This window comes from Bubalus kerabau, chromosome 2, assembly GCF_029407905.1.
Source record: "Bubalus kerabau isolate K-KA32 ecotype Philippines breed swamp buffalo chromosome 2, PCC_UOA_SB_1v2, whole genome shotgun sequence".
Taxonomy (NCBI): domain Eukaryota; kingdom Metazoa; phylum Chordata; class Mammalia; order Artiodactyla; family Bovidae; genus Bubalus; species Bubalus kerabau.
The window spans coordinates 22459843-22486094 of NC_073625.1; the positions used below are offsets into that span (position 1 = coordinate 22459843).

The 26252-nt window shown below is 41.0% G+C and overlaps 1 protein-coding gene across 9 annotated transcripts in view; it reads left to right on the plus strand.

Annotated features, from left to right (window-relative positions):
- Positions 1-26252, plus strand: part of LOC129643110 (DNA methyltransferase 1-associated protein 1-like) — a 189680-nt gene that overhangs the window by 141928 nt on the left and 21500 nt on the right. For 8 of the 9 annotated variants that reach the window (XR_008710089.1, XR_008710087.1, XR_008710088.1 and 5 more), the window contains one exon: positions 564-660. The gene's annotated coding sequence lies outside the window, so the exon portion shown is untranslated. Of the gene's footprint in view, positions 1-563; positions 661-7772; positions 9258-26252 lie in introns of those variants that run through there. The other variant, XR_008710091.1, reaches the window with a different exon arrangement.

The following is a 26252-nucleotide window of genomic DNA, read 5'->3' on the forward strand; positions in this document are numbered from 1 at the left end:
GGAATGTTTGCTTCAGAAAAAATATTCCATAGTAATTCCATAAGTGGATCTTTTAAAAAGTGCAAAGTTCAGAGTATATAAAAACATCCTATTTGCCAAGAAGATCATCTCTGGTCTTTTTCCCTGAGAAATTTTGGTTAGGTTTGTCAGGTTAAGAAGAGTGAAATAAAATCCCTACCCTGAAGACATAAGCGGGAAAGCAGGCAGTTTATCAGGAAAAGCATAAACACAGAGATGAAGGATTTAATTGAAAGCAGAAGCAGTAAATAATGACAACTTAAAAACCTAGAAGATGGGCCAGAGAAGGTTAAGAATAAGGAAGCAGCTAAAATCTGTCCATTTTAGCTTCTCTGTTTAAAACTCCTGCATTCTCATTCGAATTAGGGTGTCAAGTAAAAATTATATTTCTGTATTGGGGTAGCCTGATTTACTCTTCACAGATTTATTTTCCTCCTTACGGAGTCTTCCATCCCACGAGAGGAGTATTTCACCACCACATAGATGTCTTGTTTGTTTTTTTTGCCAGAAGTTTCCTTACCGACCCTTATTTCTCTCTTCCATAGATCTACATTGTCCTACATTGGGGCCCTCCTTCAGCCTGAGCCCCAGAATGACTGTGACTGGGAGCAGAGCCACAGCTGACTTGCATGGCCGCACACTGTGAGTGACAAATGCATGCCTGTTACTGTAAGCCTTTGAAATGTCAGTGCTTATCACAATCAAATCATTATTAGACTGCACTAAGTAGGGTCATAGGCAGAAAATAGTGCTTAATTAACTTTGGAAATGGATCTTTAAAATACAATTCAGAAGTCTATAATAGTCTATTTCTATCTGATACTTATCTTTAGCTATACTGCTAAGATACATATTTATATATTTACATACAAGAAAGTGCCTATTACATTCTTTAGACTAAGTACTCGGAGTAAACTCACAGTTCCCTAATGTTTGATATCTTTAACTGAAGCATAAAATTGAGATTCTGATCTTTTTTGCTAAAGTCTTTAGCTTTTTCATTTTGATGAAGTCAGAGTTTCAAGTGAATCTTCAGTAAGTTGAATTTTTATTATATATGTTGAGTAAATCCAATATACGTTGGATTTTTAAGATAGCCTTTTCATATTATTTTGCATATAAGTTCCCAGATAAAGTGTGTGTGTATATATATATATATATATATATATATGTTTGTATAATGTTCCATTGAGACACATGGCTCTTAGCATGCTATGCATTCTTAAGAGATGCTCAATAATAAAATGATAAGCAATGTCATGTAGAACTTACTAACATAAGTCATATTTCATTCTGTCCTGTAGTAATGTTTTTATAGTGTTTTATCTCTTCACATTATCTTAATGCTTTATTTCTTAGAAAATTATAGTCATATATCTTAATAATGCTATGTGTTTGGACATTATGCAGAAAAAAGATGAATAGTGATACACATGCCTCTTTTGCCTCTTGGGTATTGAAAATATAACTTGCATTATGGCCAAATATGTTTTTTCTGTGGCTGAATAAGCATGAGTCTTCCATAGGACTCTGTCAAGTGTGGGGATGGGAGAAAGTGCCACTGACAGCACTCCCAAGGGTTCAGAAGTAATCGTCTGTATGATAGAAAAATACGTGAACCTGACTCAGCTTTAGGGAAAGCTTGGCAAACAACTAATACCAAAGGAAAGCCTGCGCTGTCAAAAGTGACTTCATTATATGAAAGCTACTTACGTCTGGAAAAATAATACCACTCATGTCACAAGTGAATTTCACCAATGACATTGCTATTATGGTCCTCTAGGTACAGGTAGAATATTAATCTTTCATGTGATGTGAAACTGGTTACATATCTGTGAATAAAATCACAAAGGTCCTTTATAACTTTTTGTTACTGATGTGAGATACTCTTAAGTGCATCCAGCCCAGCTTCCCTTTAAAGTGGGTCATGTGTGTTAGGAAGACATGCTGAAATTATGAGCAACTGTGATTTCAGTCCTGGAAGGACCATCCATAATAACATTTCCCTTAGCCTAGGTAACAAAATAAATGCAGTGTTTAAAAGCAACACTTCATTTACTCAATTGGCTTTGTCTGCTCAGTTTAAAATTATAAGTGACTCTTGAGCTTTTCCACCCACTGATTTTTAAGTTCAACTGACATTTTAACTGATAATCAAATCCTCTGTTTTTCCATTGATGTTGTTTATGTAATGGAAATCAACACAAAACAACTTAAAAACAGTATAAGAACAGTGTTGGGACTTAATGATAACTTATGTGGCAAATCCAGCTTTCATTTAGAGGGTAAGGCTGTCTGAGGGGATATGATTTATTGCAATGAAACAAAAAACAATCTTTTGTTTTGCCCTTTGAGGAGGATGTGGAAGGGGAATAATCTCCCCCAGTATCACCAGACACAACCGCATGGTACTGAGACAGGGAAGAGCTCTAATTCTTCACATTAAAATTCATTCTCAGAGAAGTCTCTGAGTTATAGATTCTTCAAAGTCTGTCTTTTCTTTTACCTATTTCCTTGAAAAATTTCACCTCCCCTACTTAAGTGCTTAAGTGAATACACGTCAGCCCCCATCCTCAATCTGATCAATTCACCATCAGTTATTTCATATAGTCTCCCACTGCTGTTCCTTCTTATCATCACTGTTATATCTGAAAAGAGAGTTAACATTCCGTTTGTTCTTCACTGTGCTTTCTTTTAGGTAATATTGCTTATCATCTCTCCCTGGCTTGAAGTCTAGGTGTTTTGTAACCTTCTGTTATACTTTTTGTAACCTTTCAACTGCTGAGATACTCTTTATCTTAACCCAGAAGAGGGGTCACCACTGTCTCTTCCTTCCATTCCCATTGCTCACTCTTTCCTGTTGAACCTGACCCAGCTTTAGATTCAGTCTGAATACAGCAAGTGTCCAGGCAACCACTGTTAACTGATATGAATTCACTTACGAGAACTCTCAGTCCTGTGTAACATCTTCTTGATTAACTTCAGCTCAAAATCCGAGGCTTTCTCATGCCATCTTCTGTCATTGTCACTGGGGAATTAAATATTTATGTGGTGACTCTTTTATCATCCAACAGAGTTTTTTTAATCTCTTTAGCTGCATGAATTTTTATCTCATTACGTGTTTATCCTCACTGGAGTAGCTGTAATTTGTACATAATCATGAATGAGAATTACTGCCTTAAAATCCGAGCCTCTGAAGTACCTCATTGTCCACATGCCATGTTTCTTTACTTTTATGGAATGTTTCTCTACTGTACATTTTACTTTCACTATGCATCTCAGAGACTTCCTATTCATAACTTTCATACTCTGTAGGCACCTTCTCCACCTCCCTCACGACTCCTCAAGTCTGGTTTAAATCCTGATGGAATTTCAGTCTTCTCTCCTGCTGACATCCTGCCATGTTTACCCAGCAATTCCCAACCAAGAGTGAATATTTATGTATGGCATCGCCAATCCCAGACTGCTCAGCCTCAACAAGACTGCATGCACTACATATTTCAGCTCTTCAGGATCTGCTGTTATAAAATATGATCTATAATCCTTTCATTTTCTTTATCATCAGTTTTTCTTACGATTCCCTCATATACCCTCTCCAGTTGATATATACTGTCTTCAGCTGTGGTTGGGAGGGCTTGAATCTGAGAAGGTAATGCTCAAACAAAGGCCTGGTGATGAAGAAGAGTCAACCGGAGTCAACTGGGCAAAAATCTGGGTAATCTGGGTGGAGAGTACTCTAGGCAAAGCAGATAAAAGATTTAAAGATTTTGATGCAGAAGATAGTTTTGTATGTTAAAGAAATAGAATGTCTGGCTTGAGAATACTGAGAGGTGTACTAATAGAGGTGAGACCTGAGAGGTAGGCAGGGGTCATGAAGAGCCTGCTAGTCCGTGGTAAGTATTCTGAATTGTCTTCCAAGTGATATGCAGGGGGGTCTCAACCTTTGATATTACTGAAATTTGGGGTCAGATCATTCTTTGTTGGGCTGCCCTATGTTTTGGGGTGTTTACTAGCATGCTTAGCCTCTAGGCACTAGATGCTGGTAGTACCTCCACGTCATGGTGACAGCAAAATTATTTCCAGACATTGTCACTTCTCCCCTCAGAGACAAAACCACTCTCCAGGGAAGCCATTGAAGTGTTTCCCGGAGTAAAGTGACTTGATTTGTTGTGTGTTTGAAAGTGTCGATCAGGTTCTTTGGAGAGGAGGGCTATAAGAAGGTAAGATTGGAAGTAGGGACAGTTCAGAGGCTGGATCTGCTTTCCAGTGTGAGTAGGTAGGTGGTGTGATGGAGCACGGTGATTGTTATGAAGGTTGTTTGATTCACATTATGTTTGTCAGTATTCCTAGAATGTGGTCTTACCATGTACTGAAAGGTACATAAAGCATTCAGTTACCAATTAAAGTTGTCAGTAAGAAGTTGCATGAAAACATCTGGAGCTCAAAGGAGAGTTTAAACCTGAATTTACTAGAATAAAAGAGTTGGAGTCCTTCGCATTTGTATTATAATAGTTGAGTTTTCAGAGGACCAGTGAATAACAGCCCTTTCTCAATTTGAAAAGGATTAAAAATACATGCATAGAATTTCTTCCTTATACCATATATAAAAACTAATATAAAATGGACCAAAGACTAAATATAAAAGACCAAAATATAAAATTCTTAGAACTTTAATGTACATCTTCATGACCTTGGATTAAACAAAGGTTCAGGCCATGAAAATCATAAGCAACAAAACAATTAATTGCACTTTATCAAAAATGAGATCAGTTACTTGAGAGGTTACTCTCAAGAAAGAGAAAAGACAATATACAGAATGGGGAAAAATAGTGGCATTTTTTGTGTCTGATAAGGGTGTAGTATCTAAAATATTTAAAACTTAAGACATTGAACAATTTTAAAAAACCCGACTTAAAAAAGGACAAATGATTTGAATAGCTGTTTCTCCAAAGAAAATACATTAATGGCTAGTAATCATATTAAAAAAGAAAAAAGCATTCAACATCATTCAACATCAACATACAAATAAAAACTGTGGTAAGATAGCACCTCACACCCACTGCTGCTGCTGCTGCTAAGTCGCTTCAGTCATGTCCGACTCTGTGCGACCCCATAGACGGCAGCCCACCAGGCTCCCCCGTCTTTGGGATTCTCCAAGCAAGAACGCTGGAGTGGCTTGCCATTTCCTTCTCCAATGCGTGAAAGTGAAAAGTGAAAGTGAAGTCGCTCAGTCGTGCCCAACCCTCAGCGACCCCATGGACTGCAGCCTTCGAGGCTCCTTCATCCATGGGATTTTCCAGGCAAGAGTACTGGAGTGGGTTGCCATTGCCTTCTCCATCACACCCACTAGGATGGCTTTAATAAAAAAGATGGATTTTTATTAGAAAGTGAAAGTGAAATTGCTCAGTCATGTCCGACTCTTTGTGACACCCTGGACTGTAGCCTGCCAGGCTCCTCTGTCCATGGGATTTTCCAGGCAAGAATACTGGAATGGGTTGCCATTTCCTTCTCCAGGGGATCTTACTGACCCAGGAGTCGTACTTGGGTCTCTTGCATTGCAGGCAGACTCTTTACCGTCTGAGCCACCAGGGAACCCCTTTTATTATAATACCTTATTTTGCCAAAACAGAAAGATATGTATCAGTTCAGTTCAGTTCAGTTCAGTCGCTCAGTTGTGTCCGACTCCTTGCAACCCCATGAATCGCAGCATGCCAGGCATCCCTGTCCATCACCAACTCCCAGAGTTCACTGAGACTCACGTCCATCGAGTCAGTGATGCCATCCAGCCATCTCATCCTCTGTCGTCCCCTTCTCCTCCTGCCCCCAATCCCTCCCAGCATCAGAGTCTTTTCCAATGAGTCAACTCTTCGCATGAGGTGGCCAAAGTACTGGAGTTTCAGCTTTAGCATCATTCCTTCCAAAGAAATCCCAGGGCTGATCTCCTTCAGAATGGACTCGTTGGATCTCCTTGTAATCCAAGGGACTCTCAAGAGTCTTCTCCAACACACAGTTCAAAAGCATCAATTCTTCGGTGCTCAGCCTTCTTCACAGTCCAACTCTCACATCCATACATGACCACAGGAAAAACCATAGCCTTGACTAGATGGACCTTTGTTGGCAAAGTAATGTCTCTGCTTTTGAATGTGCTATCTAGGTTGGTCATAACTTTTCTTCCAAGGAGTAAGTGTCTTTTAGTTTCATGGCTGCAGTCACCATCTACAGTGATTTTGGAGCCCAGAAAAATAAAGTCTGACACTGTTTCCACTGTTTCCCCATGTATTTCCCATGAAGTGATGGGACCGGATACCATGATCTTCATTTTCTGAATGTTGAGCTTTAAGCCAGCTTTTTCATTCTCCACTTTCACTTTCATCAAGAGGCTTTTGAGTTCCTCTTCACTTTCTGCCATAAGGGTGGTGTCATCTGCATATCTGAGGTTATTGATAGTTCTCCTGGCAATCTTGATTCCAGCTTGTGTTTCTTCCAGCCCAGCGTTTGTCATGATGTACTCTGCATATAAGTTAAATAAACAGGGTGACAGTATACAACCTTGACGTACTCCTTTTCCTATTTGGAACCAGTCTCTTGTTCCATGTCCAATTCTAACTGTTGCTTCCTGACCTGCATACAGGTTTCTCAAGAGGCAGGTCAGGTGGTCTGGTATCCCCATCTCTTTCAGAATCGTCCACAGTTTATTGTAATCCACACAGTCAAAGGCTTTGGCATACTCAATAAAGCAGAAATAGATGTTTTTCTGGAACTCTCGTGCTTTTACCATGACCCAGCGGATGTTGGCAATTTGATCTCTGGTTCCTCTGCCTTTTCTAAAACCAACTTGAACATCAGGAAGTTCACAGTTCACGTATTGCTGAAGCCTGGCTTGGAGAATTTTGAGCATTACTTTACTAGCGTGTGAGATGAGTGCAATTGTGCGGTAGTTTGAGCATTCTTTGGCATTGCCTTTCTTTGGGATTGGAATGAAAACTGACCTTTTCCAGGCCTGTGGCCACTGCTGAGTTTTCCAAATTTGCTGGCATATTGAGTGCAGCACTTTCACAGCATCATCTTTCAGGATTTGGAATAGCTCAACTGGAATTCCATCACCTCCACTAGCTTTGTTCATAGTGATGCTTTCTAAGGCCCACTTGACTTCACATTCCAGGATGTCTGGTTCTAGGTCAGTGATCACACCATCATGATTATCTGGGTCATGAAGATCTTTTTTGTACAGTTCTTCTGTATATTCTTGCCACCTCTTCTTAATATCTTCTGCTTCTGTTAGGTCCATACCATTTCTGTCCTTTATTGAGCCCATCTTTGCATGAAATGTTCCCTTGGTATCTCTAATTTTCTTGAAGAGATCTCTAGTCTTTCCCATTTTGTTTTTTTCCTCTATTTCTTTGCATTGATCGCTGAGGAAGGCTTTCTTATCTCTTCTTGCCCTTGTTTGGAACTCTGCATTCAGATGCTTATATCTTTCCTTTTTTCCTTTGCTTTTCGCTTCTCTTCTTTTCACAGCTATTTGTAAGGCCTCCCCAGACAGCCATTTTGCTTTTTTGCATTTCTTTTCCATGGGGATGGTCTTGATCCCTGTCTCCTGTACAGTGTCAGGAACCTCATTCCATAGTTCATCAGGAAGATATGTATAGGAGTGATTAAAGTTCAAAATATAATAGTAATTATAATATATCTGGGTTGAAGATTATCAACCAATTACACCTTTGGGCACAATGAACTTCTCTTTATCCCCATAGTCGTAGGTGGAATTTTTACTGGGACTCCACCCTCAAAGATGCAGATTTTCAAGCATCCTCTCTGCAGTGGACCAAATAAACGAGAAGCACGGGAGCAGCTGAGCCAAGCCTACCAGGTTTCTTCTTGCAAATGTACCAGATTACATAAGAAGCCAGAGTGAGGCAAAATTGTTAAGCCTTGCTCAGGTCTTTCTCATGGATACCTGAACTCAAAGAAACTGAATGCCATATGAACACATGAAGAACAGACCTGAGTTTGGTTCAGTTTTTTGGTTTTTGTCCAGTTTGGGTTTTTGTGTTCAGTTTTGAATTTTGTGACCATGGAACTTTTCAAGTGAAGGTGGTGGAAAGATGAGTATATGCATATGATGTTACAGCCTCATGTGACTTGGACTCGTAAAATATGCCTCAAGAAATGACAGAGAAGGTTAAGAGTGAGTCTTACCAGAGTTCTCTCTTCCAGCCCACCAAATTAGGTTCATAGCTGCCATAAAAGTGGTTGAACAGAAACAGTGGATAGTTCATGTTCAAAAGTGAAAATTCATGATGGGTGTCTGCTACAAATTTTAAAAGCTCTTACACCATGACGTTTATTGTTTTCCTAACACAGCTTTTTATATGGAGACCTTTAATTTTTGTTTTTGTTTTTTGGTTATGAGAAGAATTTTACTACATAAATCTATTGGCTTGGGATTGAGAAAAAACATGTAAAAGTCATGATGCCTAAATATTTTTCCTAAAAATGTTTATTCAGGCATTTATAGAACAAATTGACAGCATTTTGTTGCTATAAAAAGAGAAATAAATAAAAATCTTTTCCAGTGTGGCCTGCCTTTTCTGGAGATTATGCTGAATGGACTGTTTTATTATGATAAGCTAAATAATCCAAAAGTTTCCACACACTGAGAAACTTAATGATTTGTGAAAGAAAGGTGTCCTGGGAGCTAATATAAAAACATGGATATAAAAGCAAATACACCAGGCCCTCACGTTCATAAGAAAATTATCCAATTCATTGACTACTGATTGCATTTTATTATCTGAATCAATACCAGTGCAGTTAATGTGGCAGTTAGAAATCATAAAAGTGAAGATAGGATAATTGTTCCCCTAAACAGAAGCCTTGTGTAAACATTTTAAACCTTATATAATAAAATCACATTGAAATGTAGAGAAACATGGGCCCAAAGAGTGCTGCTGGCCTTAAGCAACTTGAGGTTTCCTTTGCTCTTCAATAGACTTCTTTTACTGTTTAATCAAAATGTTAAGTGCCTGCCAAGGCCAAAGGGAGGAGAGTTTAACAAATTATTTTTACAGCTTCCTTTACAACTAAATAAACTCATTAAACATATTACCCATTCTATATTTTAATTGCATTAAATTTAAACATTTTTAAACTATTATATCTATCTTACACAACAGTCATAGAATTTTAGAGATGGAAATGACCATATAGATCATCTAATATAATTCATATTCTAGATTCTGCCTTTCACAAACCATTAAGTTTTTCAGTGTGTGGAAACTTTTGGATTATTTAGCTTATCATAATAAAATAGTCCATTCAGCATAATCTCCAGAAAAGGCAGGCCACATTGGAAAAGATTTTTATTTATTTCTCTTTTTATAACAACAAAATGCTGTCAATTTGTTCTACAAATTCTAGAATAATTCATTTTTCTAAAAAGTAATATCTGAAAATGTTAAATAATTAGGTAAAAGTTATATTTTTAACTAGAATTGGAGCTAAAGTCTTAATGGCTCCTGAGTCCAGCCTCAGAATTCTTCTTGGAATATTCTCCTGGACAGAATTCTTGTAAGCCTTTATTCTTAATAAACTTTGAATTCTTATGGATAAAACAAGAAAATATTTTTTCTGGTAAGTTGAATCATTTGGTTCTGAAAACTGGAGACTTTTGTTAACTCAAAACACATTATCCTGTAGCTGTGGTTTTTATGTTTTTGGAATTTTTGTATCTGTCCTTCTTTCAAAAGATGTTTTCCTCATATTTTTAGTTTTTGCTCCTATTTTTTAACAAATTCTGGATTTTTTCAGTTTTTTCCTTTTAATTAGCCTATTTGCTTTTCTCTTGTCATTGTGTTGTTTACTGCTTCCACTGTGTATGTTCCCTAATTTTTATTACAAAGTACAGATCATGGCATCTGGTCCCATCACTTCATGGGAAATAGATGGGGAAACAGTGGAAACAGTGTCAGACTTTATTTTTCTGGGCTCCAAAATCACTGCAGATGGTGACTGCAGCCATGAAATTAAAAGATGCTTACTCCTTGGAAGGAAAGTTATGACCAACCTAGATAGCATATTCAAAAGCAGAGATATTACTTTGCCAACAAAGGTCCGTCTAGTCAAGGCTATGGTTTTTCCAGTGGTCATGTATGGATGTGAGAGTTGGACTGTGAAGAAGGCTGAGCACCGAAGAATTGATGCTTTTGAACTGTGGTGTTGGAGAAGACTCTTGAGAGTCCCTTGGACTGCAAGGAGATCCAACCAGTCCATTCTGAAGGAGATCAGCCCTGGGATTTCTTTGGAAGGAATGATGCTAAAGCTGAAATTCCAGTACTTTGGCCACCTCATGCGAAGAGTTGACCCATTGGAAAAGACTCTGATGCCGGGAGGGATTGGGGGCAGGAGGAGAAGGGGACGACAGAGGATGAGATGGCTGGATGGCATCACTGACTCGATGGACGTGAGTCTGAGTGAACTCCAGGAGTTGGTGATGGATAGGGAGGCCTGGAGTGCTGCGATTCATGGGGTCGCAAAGAGTTGGACACGACTGAGCGACTGAACTGAACAGGTCTGGGGAATGCCAGAGCTTTCTCAAATGTACAGGCTTATATCAGCCATTTATGTATCACTTGAATTGTCTACTTTCCAGGGTGTGCTGTTTCCTGGATTGTGTTTAATTCTGCCCCAGTCTAAGTATTATTTAATTCATTTATGTTTGTTAGTGTAGATATTAAAGTGAAAGTGTTAGTCACTCAGTTGTGTCTCTTTGTGAGGAATACGCTCACCAGCCCAAAACCAAGGGATGGATTCTGAGACACGAAGTGTGGTAAAAGCAGGACTTTTAATGACAGTCTTGCAAGATTGGGTGTCTGGTGGGCAGGCACACCAAGGGCGGTTACAACAAGCAGTGTGTTCCCTAACACATAGGTCTTTCCCTCCAGTTCCTCCTTGGCTGAGTACTGTGGGGTGTACAATCTTCCTGGATGTTGCCTAAGTTTCATTATTTCCATATAGGGTATCCTTTCTCCATTCCCAACTTACATCTGCAGTTTTCAACAAAGACTTTCTTGCTAGTTTATCCCTTTCCCCAGCATCCTCTTTGCTTAGGGACCCTCCAGGTGCTTGAATGGTGTCACGTCTGCAACTCTATTTAGGCAAGTTTAGAGCCAGGGCACAGGCAGTGGGTGGAGTCCTGTCTCTTTAGATTAAGATCCAGTCTGATCTCCCTCCCTCAATCCTAACTTTTATCTAAAGAGTCCAGGCCTCAATTTTGTCATGTCCACAAGTTTAACTGTTAGTACGTTTCCACTCAGAGCTGGCTACTTTGCCTTGAAAATGGATCACTTCAAGTTTCTCTCTCTCACATCTTTGTGACGTCATAGATTGCAGCCTGCCAGGCTCCTCTGTCCATGGAATTCTCCAAGGCAAGAATACTGGAATGGTTAGCCATTCCCTTCTTCAGGGATCTTCCTGACCCAGGAATTGAACCTGAGTCTCCTGCATTGCAGGCAGATTCTTCACCATCAGAGCCACTGGGGAAGCCCTAGTGTGGATGTTAGGGAATCTAATTCCATTTGGCTAAATTTTTAGTATTGTTGATTTCCTCTTCCTTAAAGGGCAAGAGAACATTCATCTTTCTGTTTGTTTTCCCTTTTTGGAATTATTTCATTCTTTTCATAAGTTTGTGCAGAACTATATGGTTTCTTTTGAATTTACTAAAATGTCTACTATACTTCTACTCACTAAATTGGATACATAGATCCTTTCAGTAAATTCTCCCTATTTCCTGAGGTCAGTAATTCTCACACAACATAACAAATGCATGAAGAATAGCAAGAATATTTTAGTTTGTCTGATTGAACTTTTTTTCCAACACAGTACATTCTGTTTATGACAACTTGTATTAGGTTACATTCCACACAATTGAAAAATGTAAAAATAGTGGAAATGGCAATTTGAACAGCCAGCATTGTTAGAATACATAGCCCTTCCCACTTTATGGTGCTAAAGACCTCGAAAGATTGCACAGAATGGAAAATAACCATAAGAATCCTGACATGACTGATGTAAAATAACATTTAGTTCCCACAGAGAAGCCTTTCTTCATAAATTCTGTTAAGGTTAAACATCTTTCAGAAATTCAACAAAGAATACATAGCATGAAAACTGACTCTTAGTAACACCTGTTAGAGGGAAAGAAGAGAAGAATATTTTACACCAGGGCAGTGAGAGGAAAAACCGAGAGTGTGACTAAAAACCGATATGGAAACTCATCTGTTGGTGCCAACACTGATGTCACACTTCTGTGTTAGCTGCCAGTTCTATTTTAAATTATTGAGCCTCTGCTGTTAAAGAAATAGATGGGTTGTATCATGAATACTGCAGTCTTACTTGTGGTTGGGAGTTGATATATCCATGACGTGTTTTATTCTGAATGATACTAGAAATTGTCCTTGAGATAAATAAGCAGGTAAGATGTTAGCAAAAATAGGGCTAAAAAATGATTATTACAGAAAAAAATAAATTAGGATACTGTGAACTGTTTTGCAACCTTATATAAAAATAGAAATCATGATATTTTCTTTTTGTTGTTGTTTAGTCTGACTCAGTCAGTCATAACTGACTCTGCAACCCCATGGATTGCAGCATGCCAGGCTTACCTATCCTTCACTATCTCCCAGAGTTTGCTCAAACTCATGTACATTAAGTCAGTGATGCCATCCAAATGTCTCATCCTCTGTCATCCCCTTCTCATCCTGCCTTTAGTCTTTCCCAGCATCAGGGTCTTTCCTAATGAGTTGGCTCTTCCCATCAGGTGGCCAAACTATTGGAACTTCAGCATCAGTCCTTCCAGTGAATATTTGGGGTTAATTTCCTTTAGAGTTGACTGATTTGATCTCCTTGCTGTCCAAGGGACTCGCAAGAGTCTTCTCCAACACCACAGTTCAAAAGCATCAATTCTTCGGCACTCAGCTTTCTTTATAGTCCAACCCTCACATCCATACATGACTACTGGAAAAGCCATAGCTTTGACTACATGGACCTTTGTTGGCAAAGTAATGTCTCTGCTTTTTAATATGGTGTCTAGGTTGGTCATAGTTTTTATTCCAAGGAGCAAGCATCTTTTAATTTCATTGCTGCAGTCACCATCCACAATGATTTTGGAGCCCAAGAAAATAAAGTCTGTCACTGTTTCCATTTTTTCCCCATTAATTTGCCATGAAGTGATGGGACCAGATGCCATGATCTTAGTTTTTTGAATGTTGAGGTTTTAGTCAGCTTTTTTACTCCCCTATTTCACCTCCATCAAGAGGCTTTTTAGTTCCTCTTCGCTTTCTGACATAGGGGTGGTGTCATCTGCATATCGGAGGTTATGGATATTTCTCCTGGCAATCTTGATTCCAGCTTGTGGTTCATCCAGCCCAGCATTTCGCATGATATACTCTGCATTAAGTTAAATAAGAGGGTAACAACTACAGCCTTAACGTACTCCTTTCCCAATTTTGAACCAGTCCATTGTTCCATGTCCAGTTCTAACTCTTGCTTCCTGACCTGCCTATAGGTTTCTCAGGAGGCAGGTTAGGTGGTCTGGTATTCCCATCTCTCTGTGAATTTTCCACAGTTTCTTGTGATCCACACAGTCAAAGGCTTTAGCATAGTCAGTGAAGCAGAAGCAGATTGTTTTTTGGAATTCCGTTGCTTTTTCTATGATCTTTTTCTTTAGTATTGCCTAAAAAATTAAATAATTCTTACCTCATCTGTTTGGCACATTCTATGGAAATTTGTCTTCCTGTAGCTCATAGAGAAGACATTATCCAAGAAACTGATAAATGCCATTTTCCTATAATATTTAAAATATCAGGACAAGTTGTCTCTGTTTATCTATCTGTGTAAGGTGGCATAAATATATCTGGAAAAATAAGATAGAACTCACAACTCCAGTGTAGAAGCAGATTGTATTGGGGTGGCATAGGCATAAGGATATTTGATCTTTAGTCATTCACTTTTGAATTGTTTGCATTTTATTATGTATATGTGATTATATGTTATGTAGATTTAAGATAAAGATGCTGGGCTGTAAAAATTTGTTCTTTCTCCTGAAAGAGGAAGGAGCCACTCTTGAGAGCAGAGCCATGGGCCACAGAGGTTATTCCACAAGCATTGAAACCTGATAAGTGTTAGCCCAGCTAGATTTTGAAATTGCTTAAAAGGGTAATTCCATTGTCTCTTTCATTTTCTCTTCTTGGATAAGAATATCCATAACTGTTGTTCTATGCCTATCACATGGGGCTTTCCCAGGTGGTGTTCATGGTAAAGATTCTACCTTCCAGTGCAGGAGACACAAGAGACATGGGTTCAAACCCTGGTTGGGAAGATCCCCTGGAGTAGAAAATGGCAACTCACTCCAGTATTCTTGCCTGTCCCATGCACAGATGGGCCTGGTGGGCTACATGTCCATGGGGCCACAAAGAATTGGACCCAATTGAGTGACTGAACACACACCCACACCCATGTGCCTGTCCCACACTTTTATTTGGGAAGCAAATCAGTTATTTCCCAGCCTCACAGGTCCAGAGATGGAGAGAAAAATTTCCCCAGGAAGGTATGTACCCAGAACTCAGCTACCTAATTTAGATGATTTAGATAATGAGATTTGGGACTTCTGAGCTATTGACACTTGCATGAGATTTTAGACTTGATACTGTAACATGTTCAGATTCCTTGGGACTTTTGGATGAAACTAATGTGTTCTATATGTGGCATGGATGTTGAATAACGGCCCCCAAAGATGTTCACTTCCTAATCCCTAGAACCTATGAATAGTTTGCCTCATGTTGTAAGAGGGACCTTATAGATATGATTGAGGATTTTTAAGTGAGAGGTTTTCCTTGATTATCTGAGTAGACCCAACATAATCACAGGGGTCTTTAAAATCACAGGATTGCCTCTTAGCTTACTTAGTCAAGAGAGGGATGTTCTGCTAGAGCAAGCCTTTGTTGCTTAAACTATTTAAATACTATATATCAGATTGAATAGTCCATGACTGGGCTCAAGAAATGCACCTCTTCAAGAGTTTCAGCTGGATTTTTCAGACTTGTTTTCATTGCCCTTTTTGATTATCAAATTCCCCTACTTTGGGACTTTCTGCAGGAATTAACATAACCATTTTACTTCTGGTATTTGTGTTGTAGTTAGCCTGGGCATCCTTTCTTGAGCCTTAAATACAACTGCACAGCCATTGTCAAATCTTAATTAGACAACTTCTCCTACAACACAGAAGCAGAAGGGACTCAGAGCAGATCAGATCAGTCGCTCAGTCGTGTCCGACTCTTTGCGACCCCATGAATCACAGCACGCCAGGCCTCCCTGTCCATCACCAACTCCCGAAGTTCAGTGAGACTCAACGTCCATTGAGTCAGTGATGCCATCCAGCCATCTCATCGTCTGTCGTCCCCTTCTCCCCTTGCCCCCAATCCCTCCCGGCATCAGAGTCTTTTCCAATGAGTCAACTCTTCGCATGAGGTGGCCAAAGTACTGGAATTTCAGCTTTAGCATCATTCCTTCCAAAGAAATCCCAGGGCTGATCTCCTTCAGAATGGACTGGCTGGATCTCCTTGCAGTCCAAGGGACTCTCAAGAGTCTTCTCCAACACCACAGTTCAAAACCATCAATTCTTCGGCGCTCAGCCTTCTTCACAGTCCAACTCTCACATCCATACATGACCACAGGAAAAACCATAGCCTTGACTAGACGGACCTTTGTTGGCAAAGTAATGTCTCTGCTTTTGAATATGCTATCTAGGTTGGTCAAAACTTTCCTTCTAAGGAGTAAGCGTCTTTTAATTTCATGGCTGCAGTCACCATCTGCAGTGATTTTGGAGCCCCAAAAAATAAAGTCTGACACTGTTTCCACTGTTTCCCCATCTATTTCCCATGAAGTGATGGGACCGGATGCCATGATCTTTGTTTTCTTAATGCTGAGCTTTAGGCCAACTTTTTCATTCTCCACTTTCACTTTCATCAAGAGGCTTTTGAGTTCCTCTTCACTTTCTGCCATAAGGGTGGTGTCATCTGCATATCTGAGGTTATTGATAGTTCTCCCGGCAATCTTGATTCCAGCTTGTGTTTCTTCCAGCCCAGCGTTTCTCATGATGTACTCTGCATATAAGTTAAATAAACAGGGTGACAATATACAGCCTTGACGAACTCCTTTTCCTATTTGGAACCAGTCTGTTGTTCCATGTCCAGTTCTAACTGTTGCTTCCTGACCTGCATACAGGTTTCTCAAGAGGCAGATCAGGTGGTCTGGTATTCCCATCTCTTTCAGAATTTTCCACAGTTTATTGTGATCCACACAGTCAAAGGCTTTGACGTAGTCAATAAAGCAGAAATAGATGCTTTTCTGGAACTCGCTTGTTTTTTCCATGATCCAGCAGATGTTGGCAATTTGATCTCTGGTTCCTCTGCCTTTTCTAAAACCAGCTTGAACATCAGGAAGTACACGGTTCACATATTGCAAAAGCCTGGCTTGGAGAATTTTGAGCATTACTTTACTAGAGTGTGAGATGAGTGCAATTGTGCGGTAGTTTGAGCATTCTTTGGCATTACCTTTCTTTGGGATTGGAATGAAAACTGACCTTTTCCAGGCCTGTGGCCACTGCTGAGTTTTCCAAATTTGCTGGCATATTGAGTGCAGCACTTTCACAGCATCATCTTTCAGGATTTGGAATAGCTCAACTGGAATTCCATCACCTCCACTAGCTTTATTCTTAGTGATGCTTTCTAAGGCCCACTTGACTTCACATTCCAGGATGTCTGGTTCTAGGTCAGTGATCACACCATTGTGATTATCTGGGTCATGAAGATCTTTTTGTACAGTTCTTCTGTGTATTCTTGCCACCTCTTCTTAATATCTTCTGCTTCTGTTAGGTCCATACCATTTCTGTCCTTTATCGAGCCCATCTTTGCATGAAATGTTCCTTTGGTATCTCTGATTTTCTTGAAGAGATCCCTAGTCTTTCCCATTCTGTTGTTTTCCTCTATTTCTTTGCACTGACCACTGAGGAAGGCTTTCTTATCTCTCCTTGCTATTCTTTGGAACTCTGCATTCAGATGTTTATATCTTTCCTTTTTTCCTTTGCTTTTCGCTTCTCTTCTTTTCACAGCTATTTGTAAGGCCTCCCCAGACAGCCATTTTGCTTTTTTGCATTTCTTTTCCATGGGGATGGTCTTGATCCCTGTCTCCTGTACAATGTCACAAACCTCATTCCATAGTTCATCAGGCACTCTATCAGATCTAGGCCCTTAAATCTATTTCTCACTTCCACTATATAATCATAAGGGATTTGATTTAGGTCCTACCTGAATAGTCTAGTGGTTTTCCCTACTTTCTTCAATTTAAGTCTGAATTTGGCAATAAGGAGTTCATGGTCTGAGCCACAGTCAGCTCCTGGTCTTGTTTTTGCTGACTGTATAGAGCTTCTCCATCTTTGGCTGCAAAGAATATAATCAATCTGATTTCGGTGTTGACCATCTGGTGATGTCCATATATAGAGTTTTCTCTTGTGTTGTTGGAAGAGGGTGTTTGTTATGACCAGTGCATTTTCTTGGCAAAACTCTGTTAGTCTTTGCCCTGCTTCATTCAGTATTCCAAGGCCAAATTTGCCTGTTTCTCCAGGCGTTTCTTGACTTCCTACTTTTGCATTCCAGTCCCCTATAATGAAAAGGACATCTTTTTCGGGTGTTAGTTCTAAAAGGTCTTGTAGGTCTTCATAGAACCGTTCAACTTCAGCTTCTTCAGCATTACTGGTTGGGGCATAGACTTGGATTACTGTGATATTGAATGGTTTGCCTTGGAAACGAACAGAGATCATTCTGTTGTTTTTGAGATTGCATCCAAGTACTGCATTTTCGGACTCTTCTGTCGACCATGATTGCCACTCCATTTCTTCTGAGGGATTCCTCTCCGCAGTAGTAGATATAATGGTCATCTGAGTTAAATTCACCCATTCCAGTGCATTTTAGTTCGCTGATTCGTAGAATATCAACGTTCACTCTTGCCATCTCTTGTTCGACCACTTCCAATTTGCCTTGATTCATGGACCTGACATTCCAGGTTCCTATGCAATATTGCTCTTTACAGCATCGGACCTTGCTTCTATCACCAGTCACATCCAGAGCTGGGTATTCTTTTTGCTTTGGCTCCATCCCTTCATTGTTTCTGGAGTTATTTCTCCACTGATCTCCAGTAGCATATTGGGCACCTACTGACCTGGGGAGTTTCTCTTTCAGTATCTTATCATTTTGCCTTTTCATACTGTTCATGGGGTTCTCAAGGCAAGAATACTGAAGTGGTTTGCCACTGCCTTCTCCAGTGGACCACATTCTGTCAGATCTCTCCACCATGACCCGCCCATCTTGGGTTGCCCCACGGGCATGGCTTAGTTTCACTGAGGTAGACAAGGCTGTGGTCCTAGTGTGATTAGAATGACTAGTTTTCTGTGAGTATGGTTTCAGTGTGTTTGCCCTCTGATGCCCTCTTGCAACACCTACCGTCTTACCTTGGGCGTGGGGTATCTTCACAGCTCCTCCAGCAAAGCGAAGCCATTGCTCCTTACCTTGGACGAGGGGTATCTCCACACCGCCACCCTTCCTGACCTTCAACAGTGGGATAGCTCCTCTAGGCCCTCCTGCGCCCGCACAGCCACGGCTCCTTGGATGTGGGGTTGTTCCTCCCGGCTGCCGCCCTTGGCCTCAGGCGTGGGGGCGTGGGGTAGCTCCTCCCGCCTGCAGCCCCTGGCCTCGGGCTTGGGGCATGGGGTATCTCCTGCTGGCCGCGGCCCCTGACCTCGGACGCGGGGTAACTCCTCTCGTCACCGCCCCTGACCTCGGATGCGGGGTAAGTTGTCACCGCCCCTGACCTCGAACGCGGCGTAACTCGTCTGGTCGCCGCCCCTGACCTCGGACGCCGGCTACCTCCTCTCGGCCGCCCCCCCGACCTCGGACGCAGGGAAGCTCCTCTCCGCCGTTCCTGCGCTGTCGCGGTCTGGTACTCTCGGCCGCTGACCCTGACCTCAGAAGTGGGGTAACTCCTCTTGGCCGCCGCCCTTCAGGCATGGGGTCCTCCTGGCTTCTGCCCCTGACCTCGGACGTCAGTTCAGAATAAAAACAGATTTATTATCTGGGCAAGCGTCTAAACAATAAAATATTGGCATAGGTAAAGATGTGGATATCCTGAACTAATGTCCTTCCTTCTAACTTTGACCTTAGACAAAAAAAAGTGGAATTGGAAAAAAAAAAAAAGTTAAAAATATCCTTAGCAGATATTCTGCTCTTAGTAGAAAGCTGGCCTGCCTCTAACAACTAGAATGTAGTGTTCTCTTGCTAGACAGAAACAATTTTACAGAACATCCATGTTAGACAGGGTTATTCTAACCATGAACTCTGGGAGTTGGTGATGGACAGGGAGGCCTGGCGTGCTGCGATTCATGAGGTCGCAGAGTCAGACACGACTGAGTGACTGATCTGATCTGATCTGATTCTAACCATGATAAAGCAAGGGAAAAACAAGACCACTCTGTAACCAACCCTGAGCACACACGCATGCACGCACATGTGTGCACACACACACACACATACACACACAGACTGAGCAAACCATGATCATACTCAAACCTCCCCTTCACTTTACTAGCTATGTCAGTCCTCCTCCTTTATCAATTACAGCTCGCCTCTGTTCTTTTTGCCTTCTAAATAAAAATATATTGAGATACTCAATTATAGAACTGTCCGCTGCTTACTGAGGATACCCAAACAAGAGTGAAACCAGCTTACTTACTTGAAACCTCACTCAAATTACATAACGCTAGTACAAATACTATTAGCAGGTCTCTTCTAAACCCCTGTACTGTCGTTCCTGCAGTTGTCCATTTTGTGTGGTCTCCCTTATTACGAGAGTACTCCAAACCCCGATTTCATGTGACTGTGTTTGTTCCCAGTCATCTTTGACTAGATGGCACTGATAAATCAGTGTCAAAGTTTCAAAGACATCAAGGAACAGAGGTTTAATTTTCATCTGTGTAACATGTTTATTGCAGATTGACAGGGAAGTTCTGCTTCGTGTTGCCCTCAATCTGAGTAAAACAATAAATCTCCCAGTATCTTGAACATCAGTGGTTGATATGGAAGAAGGAAAGGGGGAAGTATTGCATTGTGAATTGACCCTTAAAGCTTCTGCCTAAATAATATCAATTCATCCCCACACACAATTCATTGGCTGAATGAAATCCTTAATATCAATGGAATGGAGTATGTAATTCTACATTCTGTTTAGAGAAGAATGTAAAATATATGGTAGACTGAACTCATGACTGTTATAGGTTTGCTATTCATTTGTGGAATGAAAGAAAAAAGAAAAGTTATGTTGGGAAAGCAGGTTTCTGAGGCACAGTTCTGTTCCATTTCCGACCCAGGTCTAACTCACACGTGTTCAATCACTCAGTTGTATCTGACTCTGTGACCCCATGTACTGTAGCACACCAGTCTTCCCTGTCCTTCAACATCTCCCAGAGCTTGCTCAGACTCATGTCCATTGAGTTGGTGATGCCATCCAACCATCTCATTCTCTGTCGTCCCCTTCTCCTTCTGCCTTAAGTCTTTCCAAGCATCAGGGTCTTTTCTAATTAGTTGGCTCTGTGATTGTGAACTGGCTGTGGGGGAATCTGGGTCTTGCTCTCATGGGCGGGGCCATGCTCAGTAAATCTTTAATCCAGTTTTCTGTTTTTGGGCAGGGCTGTGTTCCCTCCCTGTAGTTTGGCCTGAGGCCAGAGTATGGTTAGGGGTGGTGATGGTAATGGCAACCTCCTTCAAAAGGACCTATGCCAGCATGCCGCAGCTCCCAGGACTGTTGTATTCAGTGCCCCTGATCCCACGGCAGGCCATGGTTGACCCATGCCTCTGCCAGAGACTCCTAGACACTCACAGGCAAGTCTGACTCAGTCTCTGCTCCTTTTTTCTGGCTCCTGGTGTGCAGAAGGCTTTGTTTGTGCCCTCCAAGAGTGTTTCCCCAGTCCTGTGGAAGTTCTGTAATCAAACCCCACTGGCCTTCAAAATCAAATTCCCTGGAGGTTCTCAGTCTCTTTGCCAGATTCCCAGGTTGGAAAATCTGTGGTGGTCCCTAGAACTTTCAGAACAGTGCAAGAACTTCTTTGATATAATTGTTTTACAGTTTGTGGGGCGTCTGCTCCACAGCTCTATAATGGAGCTAATGGCGACCTCTTCCTAGAGAACTTATACCGCATGCCATGCTTCCCAGGAATGCTACTCTCAGAGCCCTGGTCCCGGTGGCGGGCCATTGCTGACCTATGCCTCCTCAGGAGACACTCAAAGACTCAAAGCAGGTCTGGCTCAGTCTCTTGTGGGGTCACAGCTCCATTACGTGGATCCTGGTGCATACAGGTTTTGTTTGTGCCCTCCAAGCATCTCTGGCGGGTATGAGATTTGATTTTAAATGTGATTGCATCCCTCCTACCATCTTGTTGGGGCTTCTCCTTTGCCCATGGAGAGAGGTATCTTTCTTTGGTGGTATCCCACATTCTCATGTCGATGGTTGTTCAGCAGCTAGGTGCGATTTTGGTATTTTTGCATGAGAAGATGAGTACACATCCTTCTATTCCACCATCTGTTCTTTTCATTAATTGTTCTTTAGAAGCACATGTACTTCTTACACTGTGTTGTATGTATATTGTGTGTGTGTGTGTGTGTGCTCAGTCATGCCCAATTCTTTGGGACCCCATGGACTGTAGCTCACCAGTCTCCTCTGTCCATAGAATTTTCCAGGTGAGAATACTAGAATGGGCTGTCATGCTCTCCTCCATGGGGTCGTCTTGACTCTGGGATCAAACTTGCATCTCTTGTGCCTACTGCATTGGCAGGCAGATTCTTTACCATTGGGCTACCTGGGAAGTCTGTATGTATGCTATATTTCATAATAAAAATAATGACATTTAGGATAGAACTTAAGTATATAACTTGGAAATTAAAAAATGGAAAGCTGAAGAGTTGATTTTATTAGAGTTTGGCATCCTTATTTTTCCATCCTTATCTGTGTTATTAAAATGACAACCAGTGCATCAAAAATTATCTAAACATCTCTTAAAATTGGAAACTTAATATTTGGGAATACTAACACTTTTTTCTAAAGCCCAACTACATATTAAAATTTGTTAAAATTTTTTCTATTAATCAAACCTCTTTACTATCACCAAACTTCCCTTGCAAAAATGATGAAAAGACAAAGAGATATAAAATAGAAGAGGAACAAAAGAAAAATAAGGAACAATTTAAAAAGGCCAACAGCTAACTACTGTGACTTTCAGAAAGAAAAAAAAAATAGGAGGAAATTACAAAAATTTATAGATACTACCCCAGAATGCAAGAATATTAATTTTTAAGTTAAAATGACATATTGAATTTATACCACATCAAGATGGGACCAGATGCCATGATCTTCGTTTTCTGAATGTTGAGTTTTAAGCCAACTTTTTCACTGTCCTCTTTCACCGTCATCAAGAGGCTTTTTGGTTTCTCTTCACTTTCTGCCATAAGGATGGTGTCATCTGCATATCTGAGGTTATTGATATTTCTCCCGACCATCTTGATTCCAGCTTGTGCTTCTGAAGCAGAAGGTCCTCTGCTGCTGCTGCTAAGTCGCTTCAGTCGTGTCTGAATCTGTGCGATGTCATAGACGGCGGCCCACCAGGCTCCGCCGTCCCTGGGATTCTCCAGGCAAGAACACTGGAGTGGGGTGCCATTTCCTTCTCCAATGCATGAAGGTGAAAAGTGAAAGTGAAGTCGCTCAGTCGTGTCCAAGTCTTAGCGACCCCGTGGACTGTAGCCTACCAGGCTCCTCGGTCCATGGGATTTTCCAGGCAATAGGACTGGAGTGGGGTGTCATTGCCTTCTCCGGAAGGTCCTCTATTGGGTGATATAACTTTAGTTTCCTCAACATAAAGATAAAGAAAATATAGCAAAACTTTTCAGAGATAAGGAAAAAAAGTTTATAGGTATTGGATACATGTGGAAACAACAATTCTGAATAAAATGATAGCAATTGAATATAACAAAATATTCTCAGAAATCAACCAAAGAATGATTTATCCCAGGAATGTAAAGATGCTTCAGTATTAATTAAAGCTTATCAGTGGAATTTACTTAGAATAAGAGAAAGCTTATCTTTTTAAAAGCAATTATTTTGGCTGCCCTGGGTCTTTACTGGTTTGTGTGGGCTTTCTCCAGTTGTGGCAGGTGGGGGACTTGCTACTCTTGGTTGTGTGTGCGTCTTCTCATTTGTGGCAGCTTTATTGTGGGGCACAGGCTCTAGGTGCACAGGCTTCAGGAGTTGCAGCAAGAGGGCTCTAGAGCACAGGTTCAGTAGATGGGACAGACTGGCTCAGTTTGCTCAGTGGCATATGGGATCTTCCCAGACTAGGGGTCAAACCCATGTCCTCTGCATTGGCAAGCAGGTTCTTATACACTGTGGCACTAGGGAAGTCTGAAAAAGAACACCTTAGTAGTGAATTTGTTGTTCAGTTGCTAAGTCATGTCTGACTTTGGTGACCCCATGGACTGCAGCATGACAGACTTCTGTCCTTCACTATCTCCCTGAGTTTGTTCAAACTGACGTCCATTGGTGGTTAATGCTATCCAACCATCTCATCTTCTGTCCCACCTCTTCTTCTTCTGTCCTCAATCTTGCCCAACATTAGGGTGTTATCCAGTGAATTGACTCTTTGCTTCAGGTGGCCAAAGCATTGGAGCTTCAGCCTCAACATCTGTCCTTCCAATGAATATTCAGGGTTGATTTCCTTTAGGATTGATTGGTTTGATCTCCTTGTAGTCCACGTGACTCTCAAGAGTCTTCTCTAGCACCACAATTCGAAAGCACCAATTCTTTGCCTCTCAGCCTTCTTTATGGTCCAACTTTTGCATCTTGACTACAGGAAAAACTATAGCTTTGACTAGACGGACCTTTGTTGGCAAAGTAATGTCTCTGATTTTTTATACAGTATCTTGTTTTGTCATAGCTTTTTTTCCAAGGAGCAAGCATCTTTTAATTTCATGGCTGCAGTCACCATCCACAGTGATTTTGGAGCCAAAGAAAATAAATTCTGTCACTGTTTCCACTGTTTTCCCATCTATTTGCCATAAGGTGATGGGATCAGTTGCCATGATCTTTTTGAATGTTGAGTTTTAAGCCAGCTTTTTCACTGTCCTCTTTCACCTTCATCAAGAGGATCTTTAGTTCTTCTTTGCTTTCTGCCATTAGAGTGGTATCATGTGCATATCTCAGGTTGTTGATTTTTCTCCCAGCAGTCTTGATTCCAACTCGTGATTCATCCAGCCCCAAATCTCACATGATATACTCTGCATATAAGTTAGTATATGTGCTGCCGAAGCGAGCACAATACTCTGCATATAAGTTAAATAAGCAGGGTGACAATATACAGCTTTGATGTTCAGGTTTCCTCGTTTTGAACTGGTTTGTTGTTCCATGTCTGGTTTTAAGTCTTGCTTCTTGACCTGCATACAGGTTTCTCAGGAGGCAGGTAAGTTGTCTCCTATTTTCATCTCTTTGAGGATTTTCCACAGTTTGTTGTGATCCACACAGACAAAGGCTTTAGCGTAGTCAGTGAAGCAGATTTTTTTTTCTGGAACTCTCTCAGTTGTCTATGATCCAACGGATGTCGGCCATTTGATCTCTGGTTCCTCTGCCTTTTCTAAATCCACCTCGTACATCTGGAATGTCTTGGTTCATGTACTGTTGAAGCCTGGCTTGAAGGATTTTGAGCATTACCTTGCTAGCATGTGAAATGAGCATGTGTGTGTGGTAGTTTAAACATTCTTTAGTGGTGGTCTTCTTTGCGCTGGAATGAAAACGGACCTTTTTGGTTCCTGTGGCAGGTGAATAAACATTTATTAATTTCAATATCTGCTCTAGAATGAATGTAATTTCTCTAGGAAGCAAACTCTGAGACGACTTATGAGCAGGAATTTACTCAAAAGTATTTTTATACATATACTGAAAGTGGGAGAATCAGGACCGGGCAGAGGGAACAATTGAATTGCAATGTGGTTGCAAAAGACTCCACAGCTGCTCCTCTGGGCAGCTGTGAAATTGGGATGGCTATTCTGATTTGAGTCAGCAGGTCCAGGTTTTACACTCTGATACATACATGACAAGTGGGCACCCCTTGGCTGAGTTCATTCTGGGAGAGGGAGTTCGCTCTTTGCCATCAGCAGTCAATCCTCCCAGAAGCTGAGGAAATAATTGGTTTAGTTCTTAAGAGAGGTGCACCGTGCCTTCCACTACTTTCCAGCCCTTTTGCCTCTCATATAGTGAGTGCATCTCATCTGGGCAAAGCTCTTCAGGGAGGATGGTTGGTCTCATTCTTTGGAGAAAGAAGAGGAAGGTTAGTTAAGACAAACAGTCCAACTGGTCCCCAAGACTGGTGTGTCTTATTGAGGTCCCAAAATGGATTCCAGTTGCTAGAAGCTGGGACACTTGGCAGTGGCTGGTGTTGCATTGGTGAGTGAACTGCTTTTGTCAAACCCAGGCCTGGCCTCCCTCAGTGTCACTGCACCATAGCCACCCGCTTATCAGCAATTGGCCAATACCAGCTATGACTGACAACAGAAGCTGCCTGACTTTAGTTAGCTGAGCATTTTCTGTATTGAATTATTGTACACTTCTTTTGTGGTGGATACTTAATGGTGTGTGTTCACATGCAATAACAAGAATCCGTTCTCTGTGCTTACTCTTTTAAATTTATTTACATGTCAGTTGTGCAGTTCATACGGTTCTAGTTTGTCACAGACTAGGATTGAAGGAATAGTGAACATATTAGAAGTGACAAATGAAAGATATCTAGCACAGTTCATCTCTGATTTTCTCTTGGCATTCACTTGAATCATATCTACAGAGGAAAAAATATGTTTCTGAGCTTCCCTTGTCTAAGGAGGCCTTACAAATAGCTGAGAAAAGAAGAGAAGCTAAAGGCAAAGGAGAAAAGGAAAGGTATACTCCTTTGAATGCAGAGTTCCAAAGAATAGCAGAGAGAGATAAGAAAGACTTCCTCAGTGATCAGTGCAAAGAAATAGAGGGAAACAATAGGGAAAGACCAGAGATCTCTTCAAGAAAATTAGAGATACCAAGGGAACATTTCATGCAAAGAT